Raw genomic sequence first — 16,671 nt, 5'->3', positions numbered from 1 at the left:
ATGAGCAATAAAAAATAGAAATAAAACAACTAATTAATGAGTGTTAGATAGTCTCTAAAACAATGTAAAACTATTTGGTTTAGAAAGGAAACTTGTAATAGATGAATAGAGACTAAATGTACATAAGACCCTTTCACATTGTCTCATTTTTCTCTTTGACAAGCCTTTATAGAGATATTTACAAGAGTGAGAACATCCTAGATAGATGGATAGATTGATAGACAGACCCAGTAATTACCCAGCAGTAGCAGCCGGTGTTAATATCAGTACCAGTGTCAGTGTTTACTGATACTGTTAATATCCTACAGTGTCAGTATCCTTATCTGATAATCAGTATCAAATTATGATATTAGCTATTAATAATAATTATTATCAGTATCAGTGTCAACTATTAGTATCAATAATCAGTAATTACCTATCAGGGGAACCAGCCCCCAATATTTCAACATAGGTTCTTTTCTATTTTCCCTAAGTGTCGGCTGGTCTGAGAAATAAAGAGAAAGAGTACAAAGAGAGAAAGTTTACAGCTGGGCCTCTGGGGGTGTCATCACATATTGGTAGGACCATCATGGCAACCTCGAGCCACAAAGCCAGCAAGTTTTTACTAGCGATTTTAAAAGGGGAGGGGGTGTACAAACAGGGAGTAGGTCACAAGGATCACATGCTTCAAAGGGCAATAAGATTACAAGGCAAGGCAAAATTAGAATTACTGATGAGGGTCTATGTCCTGTTGTGCATGCATTGTCTTGATAAACGTCTTAGCAGGAAACAGGGTTCGAGAGCAGACAACTGGTCTGACTAGAATTTACCAGGCTGGAATTTCCCAATTCTTGTAAGCCTGACTGTACTGCAGGAGACCAGGGTGTATTTCAGTCCTTATCTCTACCGCGTAAGACAGACACTTCCAGAGTGGCCGTCTATAGACCTACTCCCAGGAATGCATTCCTTCCCCAGGGCCTCAATTATTAATATTCCTTGCTGGGAAAAGAATTCAGTGATATTTCTCCTACTCACACGTCTGCTTATAGGCTCCCTGCAAGAAGAAAAATATGGCTGTATTCTGCCCAACCCCACAGGCATTCAGACCTTATGGTTATCATCCCTCATTCCCTGAAAATCGCTGTTATTCTGTTCTTTTTCAGGGTGCACTGATTTCATATTGTTCAAACACATGTATTTTACAATCAATTTGTACAATAGTGGTCCTGAGGTGATGTACATTTTCAGCTTACGAAGATAACGTGATTAAGAGATTAAAGTAAAGACAGGCATAAGAAATTATAAGAGTATTGATTGGGGAAGCGATAAATGTCCATGAAATCTTCACAATTTATGTTCAGAGACTGTAGTAAAGGCAGGCGTAAGAAATTATAAAAGTATTAATTTTGGGAGCTGATAAATGTTCATGAAATCTTCACAATTTATGTTCTTCTGCTTCGGCTCCAGCAAGTCCCCCCATTTGGGGTCCCTGATTTCCTGCAACAGTTACCCAATATCAGTATCAATATCAGCCAGGGTCCCAAAAGGAAATGGACAGCATATTAAAATGGAGTAATTTGAAGACAATTTAATAAAGAGATTATTTACAAGGACATGGGAGAGGTTTAGAAACAATAGGAGGGATTCTGGTGCTAGAGACAGGCGGGATGATTCTCACCACTATGCTGAGGTGAGTGACAAAGTATTTACCTGACAAAACACTTATACTTCTCCAGAGAGAAGTGTAGACAGAGGGCCTCCTGACAGCAGCTGCAGCCTTCCACAGAAGATCACACTAACTCAGTAGGACCTGCCAGAAACGGAATTAGGGAAATAATTATCTCAACGTCACTCTTCCTTCACTTGCTTCGTCTCCCAGAGGCTGACTGTCCCACCAGCCGAGCTCCACCAGAAGCTTGAGGCCCCCTGATGCTGCACATCTGGATTAGCCTCCCAGAGCACACAGAGGGTGGAGTGGGTGAAGAGGGACCCTGCAGGAGAACATGGGAGACCTCCATCACATTGGGGAAATGCAAATAAAAACATAAACTATGGTCGTATTCAAAGTCAACAGGCTAGGTGCCAGCAGAGCTGCAAGCTGGTACCAAAGCAGAGGCTGCTTGCCCTCTAAAAGTTTTCTACCAAAGCACAGATCCATTTTCTTTTGTTCAGCAAGGGTAAGAAAGAAGATGCTTGACACTGACTCATAAAACAGTTAGGGAGGAAGAGTGCCTGAATACAGGGTTTTCTTTTTCTTTTCTGTTTTGCATTTATCTTTTTTAAGCCTAAATTGATGGCACAAATTCAGTTTGTAAGAAGAGCAAGAGGAGACATGGGGGCTGGTGCAGTGCCACATCTGTGTGCGTGCATTGTGGTGCACACACGCCAGGTTTGGTGGTGCTCAGAAGTCTCTGTTTTTAACAAAACTTTACATTAAAGAAATGGACAGATTTTAATCACCTCCTGAAGCTAAACCTAGGAAAATAGAAAAGTCAAAGGACCTTGCAATGTTAAATTTTACTAATCTGTGAGGTTCCAAGCAGGAAAGGATTTCAACTAGGAATCCATATCCAATTGCCCATAATTTAGTACTACTCCTGCCTTTATCCTTGACAGGATTTTCAACACCTTTCCTTAGTAATTTTTTTAAGAGATATCACAACCACTGAGAAGGAATTACTGATAATTTCTCTTCAACATGATAAAGGAAAGCACCAGAAATGTCATATGTTGGTCCTTTTATTTCCTTTTTTTTTTTTTTATTTTGTTCCCTCAAAAAACAGTTGACTTTCTGCAAGAGAAAAACAATCAAAAGTACTTAACATTTCTGTTTTATTTCCCTGAGCCTTTTTTTCTTTGTTCCTTTTATTTGACCTAATGACATTTAGGAAAGAAGATCTAGAATATTTTACATAACTTTTATGAATCTGGGCATGGGAGAGAAAGAGTTGGGAAGAAGAACAGGCATAGACAAAAATGTGTAGAGGGAAATCAAATGAGCCTGAAGAACTAGGAAGTGGGTGATGGAACAATGCTCTCTAAGATCCGTCTCAGACTTGGAACTTGAACTAGGAATTCTCGACCGTGGAGCTGTCTATAGAACACACAAAAAAGAGAGTTATGAAGAAAAAGAAGAAAAGAAAGGAGAAAGCTAGAGAAGCTACAAAGAAAAGAAAGAAGGGGGAAAGCCTAGAGTAAGAGAGGAGAGGAGAAAGAGAAAGAGAGGTAGAGAAGAGACCAGAGGCAACTGGAAGTGAAGAAAGCTGAAACCTCATGGGAAAGAAGCCTGCTCAGAAGACAGAAAGGCTGTAGTGATTCTACTGCAACCTCCGCCTCCCGGGTTCAAGTGATTCTCCTGCCTTAGCCTCCCAAGTAGCTGGGATTACAGGTGCCCGCCACCATACCTGGCTAATTTTTTGTAATTTTAGTAGAGATGAGGTTTTGCCATGTTGCCCAGGCTGGTTTCGAACTCCCAAACTCAGGCAATCCGCCTGTCTCAGCCTCCCAACGTGCTGGGATTACAGGCATGAGCCACCGCGCCTGGCCTACAAGAGAGGATCTTTTAAGGAGCTAGTGTAAGTACTGGATCTGTTAGCGTGTGAAGCTGTTTGTCACTTTTTCCTGACTGTGTGACTGACGTGTCTCTGTGTGTGTGTGTGTGTGTGTGTGTGTGTGTGTGTGTGTGTAATCTTACAACAGCTGTGTATACTTTAAAGGAACTTTAGGGTTCAAAATGAGAAGCAGACTTCTTAGTTTCTTTTGAGAACTTCCTTATGTAAAGAGGGAGAAAGAAATACACTGTTTGTCACCGAAGTCTCAGCCTCTGACAATAGGGAATTGTTCTTTCAATCTAGTTTCAATTGTCCCAAGCAGTAGGATTTCCTTTGCTCTGTTTGGGGAGCCAATTTAATAAATAACCCTTTCTATGTGCAAGCAAGCATTTTCCGACGCTCAAGTCTAAAGTCTTTTTGTTTGTTTGTTTTATTTACTTATTCCAAATTATACTTTCAGCACTCTCTGAAGTATTATTATATCTATATGGTTATGTATGTTAACAGTCAATGAACAACTAGAGACTTCTGAATTCTAATCTGTTTTCCTGAAGTTATAAAAAGGGATTTTGAATGGTAATGAGCTTGACTGGGTAGAGATGCAGCACAAATATAAAGCACGTGGACTCTGAGGTCATCGTGCATAAAGGCCACATACAAACGCTGACGGAATCCACTGGAGGACGCTGTGTGGGCCCCAGAAGTGAGAGCTCCGATGACACCACATGACCCCGTGTTTGAGTAAATATATTCATAGATAGGGAATTTCTGACTGTAAGTAGAAATCACAATTGCTGGGGTAATGTGTATCATTATCTCTGCTTCTGCTTCCTTCTCCTTCAGATAATCATATGAACTTTCAACAGGCTGTTGTACTTATAAAATTATTAGAGCAGGCTGGGCACGGTGGCTCATGCCTGTAATCCCAGCACTTTGGGGGGCCAAGGTGGGCAGATCCCCTGAGGTCAGGAGTTTGAGACCAGCCTGCCCAACATGGTGAAACCTCATCTCTACTAAAAATACAAAAATTTGCCAGGCGTGATGGCGCACGCATGTAATCCCAGCTACTTAGGAGGCTGAGGCAGGAAAATCACTTGAACCCAGGAGGTGGAGGTTGCAGTGAGCTGAGATTGTGCCACTGTACTCCAACCTGGGTGGCAGAGTGAGACTCCATCTCAGAAAAAAAAAAAAATTATCAGAGCTAAGGTACATTGTTAATTTTGATATGTTTCTAATTTTAAAAATCTAACCCAGTGGCCATGCAGATACCTTTTCAGTTATCTAACTTAGTCACTTTTCAGACTAACAAATATACAAGAGTGAAGAAAATGGGAATGTTTATACTGTTCTGGAAAGGAATTTAATAATATTTATTAAAAATTTAAAAATATGGCCTTAACCTTTGACCTCCAAATTCCTCTTGTAGGAAGTTGTTGTATAAAAGACAATCAAGACTATACTCAAAGACTGACATCTTTTGCAAGTTTATTTATAATTAAAAGTAAATGTTGACATAGAAACCAACATAAAATAATCAGTTAAATAAACAATGGTGCATCACTTGTTGGAATATTATGCAATCCTCAAAAAAATTATATTTCAAAAATATGTAATAACGTAACAATACTCACTATACAGTTTTAAGTTTTGTAAAAGTAGAAATGCTTTTGGAATATAATTCTAATTTTAGAAAGTTTGTGACGTGTATCTTTTTTATGTTAATAACAGCTGAAAGTCCAATTATGGGCCCATACTGGTTGTCAGAAAAAAATGAAAAAACTAACTAACTTAATTTTAGGCAAGCTGTGTGCTCCTAGGGCCCAGAACAAGATGAAACCATTTGTTTCTTTCCTATGAAGTTCATCTTTCAAATTATACTGTGTCCACTGCAGAGGGCAATGAGATTTTCCTTCACATTTGAGAATCCCTTGGTCTTCAAATCTCTTTCCTCTCTCACTGATGGTCCTGCTTCACCCTGGAGGAATATCTGGCTCATGTATTTCTGGATATTATACCTGGCTCATCTTGAAGGGGTGGCATTGCATTGCTTGTGATAGTTTTAGGTTGTGTAGCCTTTTTTAAGAATAAATTATCTCCAGACAAACAAGCATTTGTTTTTTGTCAATATTCACTACCTCTAGCTATCTTATTCAAAATCCTTTTTTGTATATGTAAGAAAAAGAGAGAGAAGAAAGAAAATGTCTACACATGCAAACACACACACACGATTGAAATAATAATACGCAAAATATTAGTAATTATTCCTCGACTTGAAGATTATAGGTGACTTAATTTTCATAGTTTTCTGTATTTTTCTAAAATGAACATATTTTATAAACATGAAAGGATATTTTTCTTTAAAAAGAGCCCAGTTAAAAGAGAATATATCAATCTTCAAACTGCAAAATATTGATAACATTAATTCTCAATCTGTCTTCTTATATGTAACTGCATTAGCCAAGTTATAGATACAAAAAGACTTGGTGACTAGCAATTAATATTTTTTTAAAACTCATGAACCAAAATATCCATCCCAAAGAGAAGCTGCTTAATCGAGTGTCCATAGCCTCTAAATTAGATAGGCATAAGATATTGTCTCTGATTCATTTCATTTAATATTAACAGACTATATTTAATCAAGAAATCTGGTCAGCAGGGATGTTACTTTGGGGATCAAAGTAAACCTACTGGCAACAGATCAAATTCCAGCCATGTGAAGCAATTGCATTTTGGAGAGGTAGACATGTTTTTACGCTCCTAGTTAATAGTGAGTCTCCCTTTTGGGGGTTGTAGAAGAGCAGCTTCAGGGAGCAGCTGTCTTCTGGGACAAAAATGACAACAGCAACACCATGAAAAATCCTAGCCTGTAGTTCTCCAGGGGTGAGTTCATTGTCATTTAGATACATCAGTTAGATGAAATTCAATAGACTGCATTCAATTAATCAATTATCTTGAGAAGATAAAGTATAAAGTAACAATCTAAGCTTTTGGTTCAGAACCTTTAAGGTATCACTCACCATGACTGAGGTTGAGCCAGAAATGTCAGCTTTGCTAATTAAGTCATTGCTGTTTCATCTACTTTTCAACTGACCTGGCAAATCTGAACTTCAGAAGATGATAAACTATGACCAACACTGGGAATTCATTTTTTTAAAGCAAATTCAGAAGGTGTGAATTTAACCCAGTGACGAATGTGTCTTTCTCCTTCCAAAGCATCATCCATACCAAATTTTACAATTTGGCATCTGCTTTGACAACTCTAGCAAGCAATCATTTTGACAGAAGACCATCTGTGTTAAGCAATATGCAGAGCGTTTACATGAAACAGAAAGGAAAAGAACAGTGCCTAGGAGCAGATCACTGTCTAAAATGACCCTGGAGTTTGGTATTTAGAATCTCAGGGGAAAATATATGGCAAGAGTTGAAGATTTGAGGCAGATTCCTGTCTAGAATGGTTTCAAGGCTAACACTCTCCCTTGAGGATTGAAATGATGAGAAGGAAACATTTAATAAAAAGCTACCGGTACTGGATTAAGAAATTGGCTCTAGTCCTTTCTCTTCTATTAACTACTTGTTATGTAGCTACTTGACCTCTTGGTATTTTGCTCTTTTTTGCATTAACTAGTTCTGTGTTTCCTTGCATAAGTCCCTTAGCACATGTTTGCTAACAGGCTTCACAATTTCTTGGAATTGTCTATCCCTCCCTTCCATGCATTCCCGGGTTCACTCCAGACAATGAGCCTATCAGTCACATGTCTGGTCAAATTTCATTGCCTCAATTACATTCTTACCCTTGTGTTTGGAATAGAGACTAAGATATTCCAACTCAGAATAATCTATTCTCTTTAACTGAGATATAAACTTGAGATCTCTTGGCAAGAGCCATTTCCCATCACATGTACAAGGAACTTGAGAAGACTATTCTGTGTAAAACAGAGAGTAAAGTAGATAAACAGATAGTAAAGACAGTGGATAAAGAGAAAAACTTAGATAATTTACTTAAATTCAATTGTTCATGAAGCCTAGCCTTAATTATCTCCCTGGGTTTCAGGAGAAATTTTAGTATCCTCATTATTCATTGCTTTTTTTTTTCTTTTCTTAAGCTACTTTGTCCTTTACAGTAAAAAAAGCTAACTAATTTAACACTTTGTAGGATTTTGTTCATGGATTTGCTATCTTTAATTGGATGTATCACTTAAGAATCTTTGGTTCTCAACAAGGAACATTAATGATCCTAGTACAAAATCAGGATGCTGAATTATATGAATTCTGTCATCCTATGCTGTTCTAACCTATCAGTCTATGTCTCTATTGAAGGCAGATTTCGGTTTTAGTTAAAGGGGAATACAAAGTCAAGTAATAAATCACTTCTGTTCTTACAGATGAGTGGTAAGACATCTACACAAATAGCTATAAAAATCTACCAACTCTTGATGCCAACTGTAAGAGAAGCTAAAAACAGAATGTGCCTGCTACATTCTGGCATCACTAAGTAATTCTGAGTCTTCATACTTATGTCTGATTGTAGCATCAATAATAGCAGAAATTACAAATGAAAAATACAATAGAAACAAGTGCTTCGTATTTCTATGCAGCTGGCAAAATCTGCCCCTCTTGGATCCAAAGCTGGCTTTGCAGGGATAATTAAATATCTGATTGTCGATAATAAGAGACCTGACTGAATTGGATCTTATGGTCCATAATAACTTAAAGACAACAGTCAAGCTAAAGACTTAAATGGGTAATAATGTGCTTAGTGACAGTTGTTGGAGCTAAGATGGCCTTGGTTTTTCAGTACAACTTCTCTACTCACTGTCTCCTCAATATGTTTTCAATCTCCCTACACTGGTATCATTGCTCATGTAGTTCCTTCCATAAGAGGTATGTCCCCTGATCCATAAATCCATAAGAATAAGTTGCAGCTTCATCTCTTTTTTTTTTTTTTTTTTTTTTTTTTTTTTTTTTTTGAGACGGAGTCTCACGCTGTTGCCCAGGCTGGAGTGCAGTGGCGCGATCTCGGCTCACTGCAAGCTCCGCCTCCTGGGTTCACGCCATTCTCCTGCCTCAGCCTCCTGAGTAGCTAGGACTACAGGCGCCCGCCACCGCGCCCGGCTAATTTTTTGTATTTTTAGTAGAGACGGGGTTTCACTGTGGTCTCGATCTCCTGACCTTGTGATCCGCCTGCCTCGGCCTCCCAAAGTGCTGGGATTACAGGCTTGAGCCACCGCGCCCGGCCTTCATCTCTTTTTTTTACGGAGTTTTGCTCTTGTCACCTAGGCTGGAGTGCAGTGGCGCGATCTCAGCTCGCTGCAATCTCTGCCTCCCAGGTTCAAGTGATTCTCCTGCCTCAGCCTCCTGAGTAGTTGTGATTTCAGGTGCCTACCACCACGCCTGGCTAATTTTTGTGTATTTTTAGTAGAGACGGGGTTTCACCATGTTGGCCAGGCTGGTCTTGAACTCTTGACCTCAGGTGATCCACCTGCCTCAGCCTCCCAAAGTGCTGGGATTACAGGAGTAAGCCACCACACCCGGCTGCAGCTTCATTTCTTGAAGAAAGCTTTTAGCCCACTTTGCCACACAGTGATTTTTTCCATCTTCTGAGTGCAATGTATTTTATGTTTTCCCATTTCATTTGAAAATCATGTGGTGCCTTCTTCCATCTTACATGAGAATGATGCTAGCTACTCTGACAAATTCCAAAATGTGAGTGACTTAACGCAACAGGACTTGCTTGTGACATAGTCCAGTGCAGGTTTCCAGCCAGTAGGTGTTTTACCTCCACGTGATGGTTCAGGAACCCAGACTTCTTCCTTCATGCTCTCTATAAATATTCCCAAGGCCTTGGAGTCTTCTGTATGCATTGGAAAGACCAGAGAAGCCATCCTATCTTAGCCTCAAAATGACAAACATTTTTCTCATTTTGCATTGGAATAGAACTAGTCACATGGCCTCACTTGCAAGGGTGATGGGAAATGGAGTCCCTGGCTGAAGAGCTCCTTCCAAGTGCAATCTTTAATTACACAGGTGGAAGCTTGAATTTTGGTTGATGGTTAGCTTTGTCACACATTTTATATTCTTAATTCTCTCTCTGCAACATTTCTCATTTCAGTCCTTAAAATTGTTGATGGAGAGGGATAGCTGTTAAGCAATAATTTTAATCTCCCATAGCATATAATATACTACTACCTTGAGCAGATTTTGTTCTCATTAAGTGTCTTAATTGGTTTATACTAAATTGGAACAGTATACCAGAATTACTGCGATGTCAATTTCCCCCAAAGTGCTTGCATAGTACCCTCTTCTCTGGTTTACTCCTAGGAAGAAATAAGTAAGTGGAATGAGAGAGTTCCCTTTACAAATGTAATGTACTTTACTCAGTGATACTTATTTCACAAACATTTGGGAATAACCACAATGAACCAAACATCATGCCAAGTGCTTTGATAAAAGAAATGAAAATCTTAAGGCCCCTGACCTTAAGGAGTTTGGCAAGCCTGACGAGAAAAATCTATAATAAACTAGCAGGCTGATAGGCCCATATGTACAGAATGAAATGGACTTTATAATTTGAGCACAGAGGGGAGGTCTGTCACTTTATAGTTTGATCCATTGAGATGAGCTCTACATAAAAGCCCCAAGACCGTTATTCATCCTGATAAAATAAACAGTACTACTATTAATAATAAAAACCAATCTGGTATGCACAATATGTTCTATCAAACATTCTCAAGTGTATCACACATTCTATCGTGTGTATCATGTTGTTTGCTCCCCATTACAATAATCCTTTGCAGTAGATGTTGTTTTCATTTTGGTTTGGGAAATTTTAAAAACCTGAGACTCTGAGAAAAGTGAATTTCCTAATACTATAAAATTAATGAATAGTGGCACTTGGAATTGTCCCACTGACTGTTGCATGTTTTGTATTTATGTTTCACACACTTTTTCTTCCCTTAAGCTTTTGGCGAGAAAAGTCGCTCTGAACAACAGAGCCAATGATTGAAAATATCTCTGTGTCCTTAGAGGTCTAATGAATGGGTGGATTGGCATTTACAAAGCCACATGTACCAGTTTAGACCAGTAGGCGGCCGTTACCAAATTGCTTTTTCCAGTGAGAGTGCTAACTAGTACCTCAACTATATGATTCCCCAGAAAACCCAAAATATCAAGAATTGAGTTAGGGTCCAAAATTACCAGCTTCTCTTGAATATAGCAAGAGTTCAGATAGAGAGAGCCCTTCACTGAGAGTACAGAGTTCACGAACAGAGGCTTGGAGTCCATCTTGCCAATACCAGAGAACTCTGCTGAAATTGAGTAGTGTTACAGCTACACCTGCTGGACTTTTCCTAAACCAGCAATTGGAATTTCCACAGAAATTTACTCAGTGTGACAATCCAAGACAGAATTTAAAATCTTAGTGTCAATCCATCTCTCTCTTCAAAAGATTTGCAGTAACACATGTGTGAAATAAGATAATGTCCCGTGGAAAAAAGAATAGTCACAAAAGGTTATCTTACTTTCCATATGTGTAAGTATAGGTTTTCATGTGGTAAGAGATAACTTGACCTTAAATGTGCAATTTTAGATGAAAATATGATAAGAATAGTCTCTATTTTACTACCAAAAGCAAAAGTGGAATCAGTGATGATATAGAAATGCAATAACATCAGAGTCCATAAAGCTGAGTATATTTACACAATACATTGATCTGAAGAGTATTTTTATCTTCATCTCTCTTCTACAGGCTCAAAATAAAGGTCAAATTTAGTCTTCAGTGAGATTTCCAGGGAGAGCTCTCCCTTAAAGATCTGCAGCCAAAACTTGCTTTCATCTTCTTCTTCCCTCTTCATTCTTTTCTTTTCTAGATCTTTTCACCCCCATCATTTCCACCCCTGTCCTCCCATAAACTTGTGGCAAACTGTAGTCCATGAGCAGCAATACCAGCAACAGCATCTTGGATTCGTTAAGAGCTTTGCAGATGAGCTCAAACTCATATTTCATCTCATTCCTGAAGTCATCAGATTCAAGCTTGTCACATTTTCTGAACACAAAGCTCCAGGCATGTTTTATTCATTATCTGTTCTCATCTTTGAGACAAACACCTGCAACCCATTTCAGGGTCGAGAGACATCCATGAAGTTTCAACCCACCATGCTTAGGTTTTTGTATTTCTGCTTGGGCGAGGAATGTCAGAGTATCATGGTTCCTATGGCTACTTAGTAGCCTCTGTAAGTCCTGGGGCCAGTTGCTCATGAAGGTGTCCTTGCTGTTGGCATTTGAGGGCAAAGTTGAAACCGACACAGGGACGAACTTTTATTAGCTTTTTACATTGTATGACTTAAGCTCTAAGCCATTTTCTTAAAATGCTTGAGGACAATGGCATAGAAACCAAGGTAAGTAATGTTGAACTGAATTTGCTGCTCTGATGACTGTTCCAGTGTTCTACCTACACAGCTTCATGACTCACTGATAATGGGGATTAGTGGTTGTAACATTGGCACTCACAAGATGAAAGCCTGAAGCCTAGTTTGGTCACTGACTTCTAGGTAACCTTGGACAGTGGTTCCACTTTCCTGCCATGGTATATCTACTGTTGAAGAAGGATAATTGTGAACTAATCAATCATTTGCCAAAACAAAAACAAAAACAAAAAAACCTTCCTCATCTAGTGCTCGAAAGAGAGCACATGGTATAGATTGTGTGTTCCTTCTAGAATTTTTAAAGTAAGAACATGAGCAAATACATTCCAAAAATAGACAATAGAATAAATCAGTGGTAAAAGAGAACTACATCTCAGGTCTTCTGATTCCTAGTCCACTGACTTAGGAGAAAACACTGTTCTTGTGATAGAGTCTTCCTTGACAATAACTTACTTAACACTTTTAAAGTAATTTGAAATGTTAGAAGAAAAATAGAATTGGTTTAAAGTTTACAGATTAAAATGAACATGCACTAACAAACTGCATCTCAGCTTTCCATATATGTTTATCTTTCTGTACTCTGACAAAGTTATTAAGTCACAAATTAATTAACCAACTAAACAAACTCAGTATAAAAATAAAAGGAAAACGGTCCCAGAAGGTTAAAATGCAAAGTACTCACACAGCAAACTTACCAGCAAAAACCACCTCTTTTTCTTGAATTCACAGAAAAACAAATTGAAAAACTAAGTGAGAAAGCAATTGGTCAGTCAGCCAATAACCAGGATGCCAGGGCTGGGACCTCCTATACGGTCATGCCATTTCAGAAAGGGGTAGGATCTAGGACAAGCAACAAATAAGAATGAGAGGTGAGCCAGCTGACCATAAAGGGTGATTTCACTCCATCTCAGTTTATATTCTGATGATTACATTCTGGGCAACATCAATTTCTTCCTCCTCACCTGCTGGAGGAGATAAACATCATGGCCTGACACACACTCTACCTTTTCAACCATGACTAATCTAAAGAGAAACATTCACAAAAGGCCAACCATGTAAGAGGTGTTTGTTGAGGGCATACATTGGGATTTAAGTGTATACAAATATGTGTGCGATATAATCTCTGTTGACTGGTAATTTACACTCTATTTGGGTCAATACCAGTTCCTGAGAACTTAAGCAGTAGTAAAGAAAGGCACCACTATTGAAAGGGGGTTATAAAGGATATTAATGATGACAACAAAGAGCACAACAGGTTGAAAATACATGGGTTTAGAGGAGGGTACCTGTGGGCTAGAGGGCTTGAGAAGACTCCTCAAAGGAGAATTCTGAGTTGGGCATTGAAGGTTAGGTAGGAGTTGGCTGGCAAGAATAAAATCCAGTTGTAGGAGTTAATAGGAAAAACTAAAATCTCAGTTGCAAGAAATGCCATGCATGGAGATGAAAAGGTAACATTTCTGGAGTCAGCAGTTGAGACATACATGCTGATGGCTAAATGTGTCTGGGGAGCCTCACTCTTAACTCGATTGGTTTGCTAGTTAGCTGCAGAAGTCTGCACTTACTCCTTACTGCCTCTCTTTTATTTATTTTCTAATCACTGGGCATAATAGCAGCCAAGTCACTGGAGGATGGTGCTGTGACAGCATAATGGGCTCCGGCTTTGAAAATAATGTCTCAGTTTCTCCAAGCCCCCTTCTTTGGCAGCAGGAGACCATTAGCTTGTCATTGTCTAGCCCTATTGACATTATCTTTTAATTGCCCCCAAAGACCCATCTCCGAGGCAACGTGTGTCTGAGATTTTCAGAGCATTGGAGATTTTGGACTGACATCCCAATCCATTTTATCATTCAACTTCAGAAATTCTAAGGAGGGAAAATGATTAAAGAGTTTAAAAAACGAAGAAGAACATTATGGGAAGATGTACGGAAGGCTATATTCATGACAACAATTAAAGCCAAAGTAAAGTGACAAGGAAAGCAAGTTATTCTGCAAGAATTCTAGGAACAGATGTGCATGTCTATATGTAAAGACAAGTACACTATGTTAAATAGAATATTCAAGACCCAAATCAAATGTCTGAACTGAGTGTTTGTGTAATTTTGTATACGGCATAATGAGAGAAGCGGATGCTGCCAAGTCCTGAGAATATTTGCCGTGCCCCCAACTTTTCCTCGGAGACAGATATCTATGTCTGGGTGGTCCTTTTTATGGCCCCATTGTTTCTGTCGAGTGTCTAAAATGTTATTATGCCCAGGAAGATGGCCAGCTGCTTTCTATGTACCCTATGGACAAAATAAAGTAAACAGGTTGAAACGGTATGACGAGCGTAGGTAAGACATGAGAAAGCAGTTTTGGACCATGCAGCATTTGAAATCTAACAGCCAAAGAAAAGCAACGTTTCACTTTGTTAACAGCTGGTGCTGGTCTGGCAAGGTTTAGGTGTAGTCTGGTTGGGACTCTTCCGGGAGTAGGTGAAGGCTGGAAGAGGGAGGGGATAGAGCTTCCGGGCAGTCTAGGCAGTGGTGGGATGCGCTGTCTCAGGATTAGTGACAGAAGGAATTGATGCTGCCGTCAGGGACTCAAGCCCAGGCTGGGAGATGGACTCCCATCCCATGGAGAGGGACTCAACGTCTTTGAAGGTCCTTTCTCTCTAGTTTCAGGCTTCATCACCTTAGTGGCTGTGACCTTCCCCTGGAGGTCATTGGTAAGGAAAATGGACTTTGCATAAATCTATGTGTGTCCATGTGCAGTCTTTGGGCACACATCAACAAGGGCAACAAGGCAATCATTTTGGAATATGCCCTCCTCCTTGCCCGGCTCTGCCCATGTTTCCAGCTCACAATAATATCCTGGCTGCTGGCCCCTGACAAAAGCCTCTCCGGGCCTTTCCTGTAGCCTGCCTTCTTTCCCTGTTGCCCCTCCTCTCTTTGACATTCCAGAATCCTCTCCTTCCTGTTATTGTCCTGCTCATTTCTGATAAGATTACATTTGTCCCTATGAAGAGGAATTTTTCTCTCCTGTATGTTATTGTTTTTCAAAGACACACTAATGAAAAGATCTCTATCCTAATGCCAGATAATTTATACTAAGTGTTGAGGGATCTGAGAGAGGAGTAGGAGGCCCCAGGAGATGGGAAACCCAGATTCTCCTTTAATCACAAGTGAAACACTTGACGGCCTATCACCAAGCTTCTGATTCTGATTTCCAAATGCAGTTTTGTTTTGGCTACAGAGCAAGGAATTTTATTTTACAAGCTGGAGTTCACAGTTCAGCTGCACAGGAGAAATCAGAAGATGTGAGTTCCAGCACTAACCCTGCATTTGCATTTATTTGTTTACAGATGGTTTGTGGGCCATATCTTGCCTCAGTGCCCTCATTGTAAAATGGGGACATTATTACCTACCTCAGGTAATAATGAGGGTTCTTATGAGGGTTAGTGAAACACCATATCAATCATGCTTCATAAATGGAAAATATAACTACAAGGTAGTTTGATCACCTAAACGTATATAAATTGTGACTCAAGATGAGTCGCATGAAGTCTAGGAAATAGGCCCCATAAAGAGTATTAGAGAGGTTAGGCCCTGTCTTCATCCTCATAGTCAGCTTACAGCCTGTTTGAGCTCTGCCAAATGGAAAACGGACTGCAGTGATCATTTTATAGATGACGATATTGAGACCCAGAAAGGGCAAAAGAATTATTCACACTGGTGTTTCCTTCTTTTCTTTACTCTTTTCTTCTGTTTTATTTTCTTCTCATTTCTCTTCTTTTCTTTTCCTTTCTTCCTTCCTTCCTCCCTTTCTTCCTTCCTTCTTTCCTTCCTTTCTCCCTCCCTCCCTGACTCCCTTCCTTCCTTCCTTCCTTCTTTCCTTCCTTCCTTCCTCCTTCCTTCCTTCCTTTTCTCCCTCCCTGCCTCCCTCTCTTCCTTCCTGCCTTCCTTCCTCCTTCCTTCCTTCCTTTTCTCCCTCCCTGCCTCCCTCTCTTCCTTCCTGCCTTCCTTCCTCCTTCCTTCCTTCCTTTTCTCCCTCCCTGCCTCCCTCTCTTCCTTCCTTCCTTTCTCCCTCCCTCCCTGCCTTCCTTCCTTCCTTCCTTCTTTCCTTCCTTCCTTTGCTCTCTCTTTCTATTTTCTTTCTAAAGGAATATATATATGTATTTTAGCTGAACAACATGATGTTTTGATAAACATATACAAAGCAAAATGATTACTACAGCCAAGAAAATCAACATATCCATCACCTTCCATAGTTACATTTTTGTGTGTAGTAAGAACACCTAAAATCCACCCTCTGAATAAATTTTCAGTAAACACAATATGATTAACTATTATTAACTATAGTCTTCATGCTGTGTATTAGATCTATAGACTTAACAGCAAAACCAGCACAATAATTCAGCCAAGATTTGAGATACCTGGGTTAGATTTTTTTCAAATTTGCAGTTTCTCCTACTGGAAATGAGAGTATTGATTGTTTCCCTACTCTTTTTATATTTTAAGGCAGGATCTTGCTTTGTCACACAGGCTGGAGTGTATTGTTAACGATCATGGCCCACTATAGCCTCAACTTCCCAGGCTCAAGAGCTCCTCTTGCCTTAGCCTCCCGAGTTGCCAGAATCACAGGCATGCACCACCAGGCCCAGAAAATTTAATTTTTTGTAGCTATGAGGTCCCACTACGTTGTCCAGGCTATCCTCGCACTCCTGGACTCAAGTGATCCTCCTG

The 16,671-nt window shown here is 39.6% G+C and overlaps 1 long non-coding RNA gene across 1 annotated transcript in view; it reads right to left on the bottom strand.

Moving 5' to 3' along the window:
* The window catches only part of LOC102127669 (uncharacterized), a 198,832-nt gene that overhangs the window by 5,174 nt on the left and 176,987 nt on the right, over positions 1–16,671 (bottom strand). The window contains exons 5-6 of the long non-coding RNA XR_006692093.3: positions 12,646–12,790; positions 1,690–1,789 (exon numbers count right to left, since the gene is read on the bottom strand). This is a non-coding gene — a long non-coding RNA (uncharacterized lncRNA). The remainder of the gene's footprint in view (positions 1–1,689; positions 1,790–12,645; positions 12,791–16,671) is intronic.

The sequence above is a fragment of the Macaca fascicularis genome, chromosome 14, assembly GCF_037993035.2.
Source record: "Macaca fascicularis isolate 582-1 chromosome 14, T2T-MFA8v1.1".
Taxonomy (NCBI): Eukaryota; Metazoa; Chordata; class Mammalia; order Primates; family Cercopithecidae; genus Macaca; species Macaca fascicularis.
The sequence above is the reverse complement of the archived record's forward strand: the minus strand, read 5'-3'. Positions and strand labels throughout refer to the sequence as shown.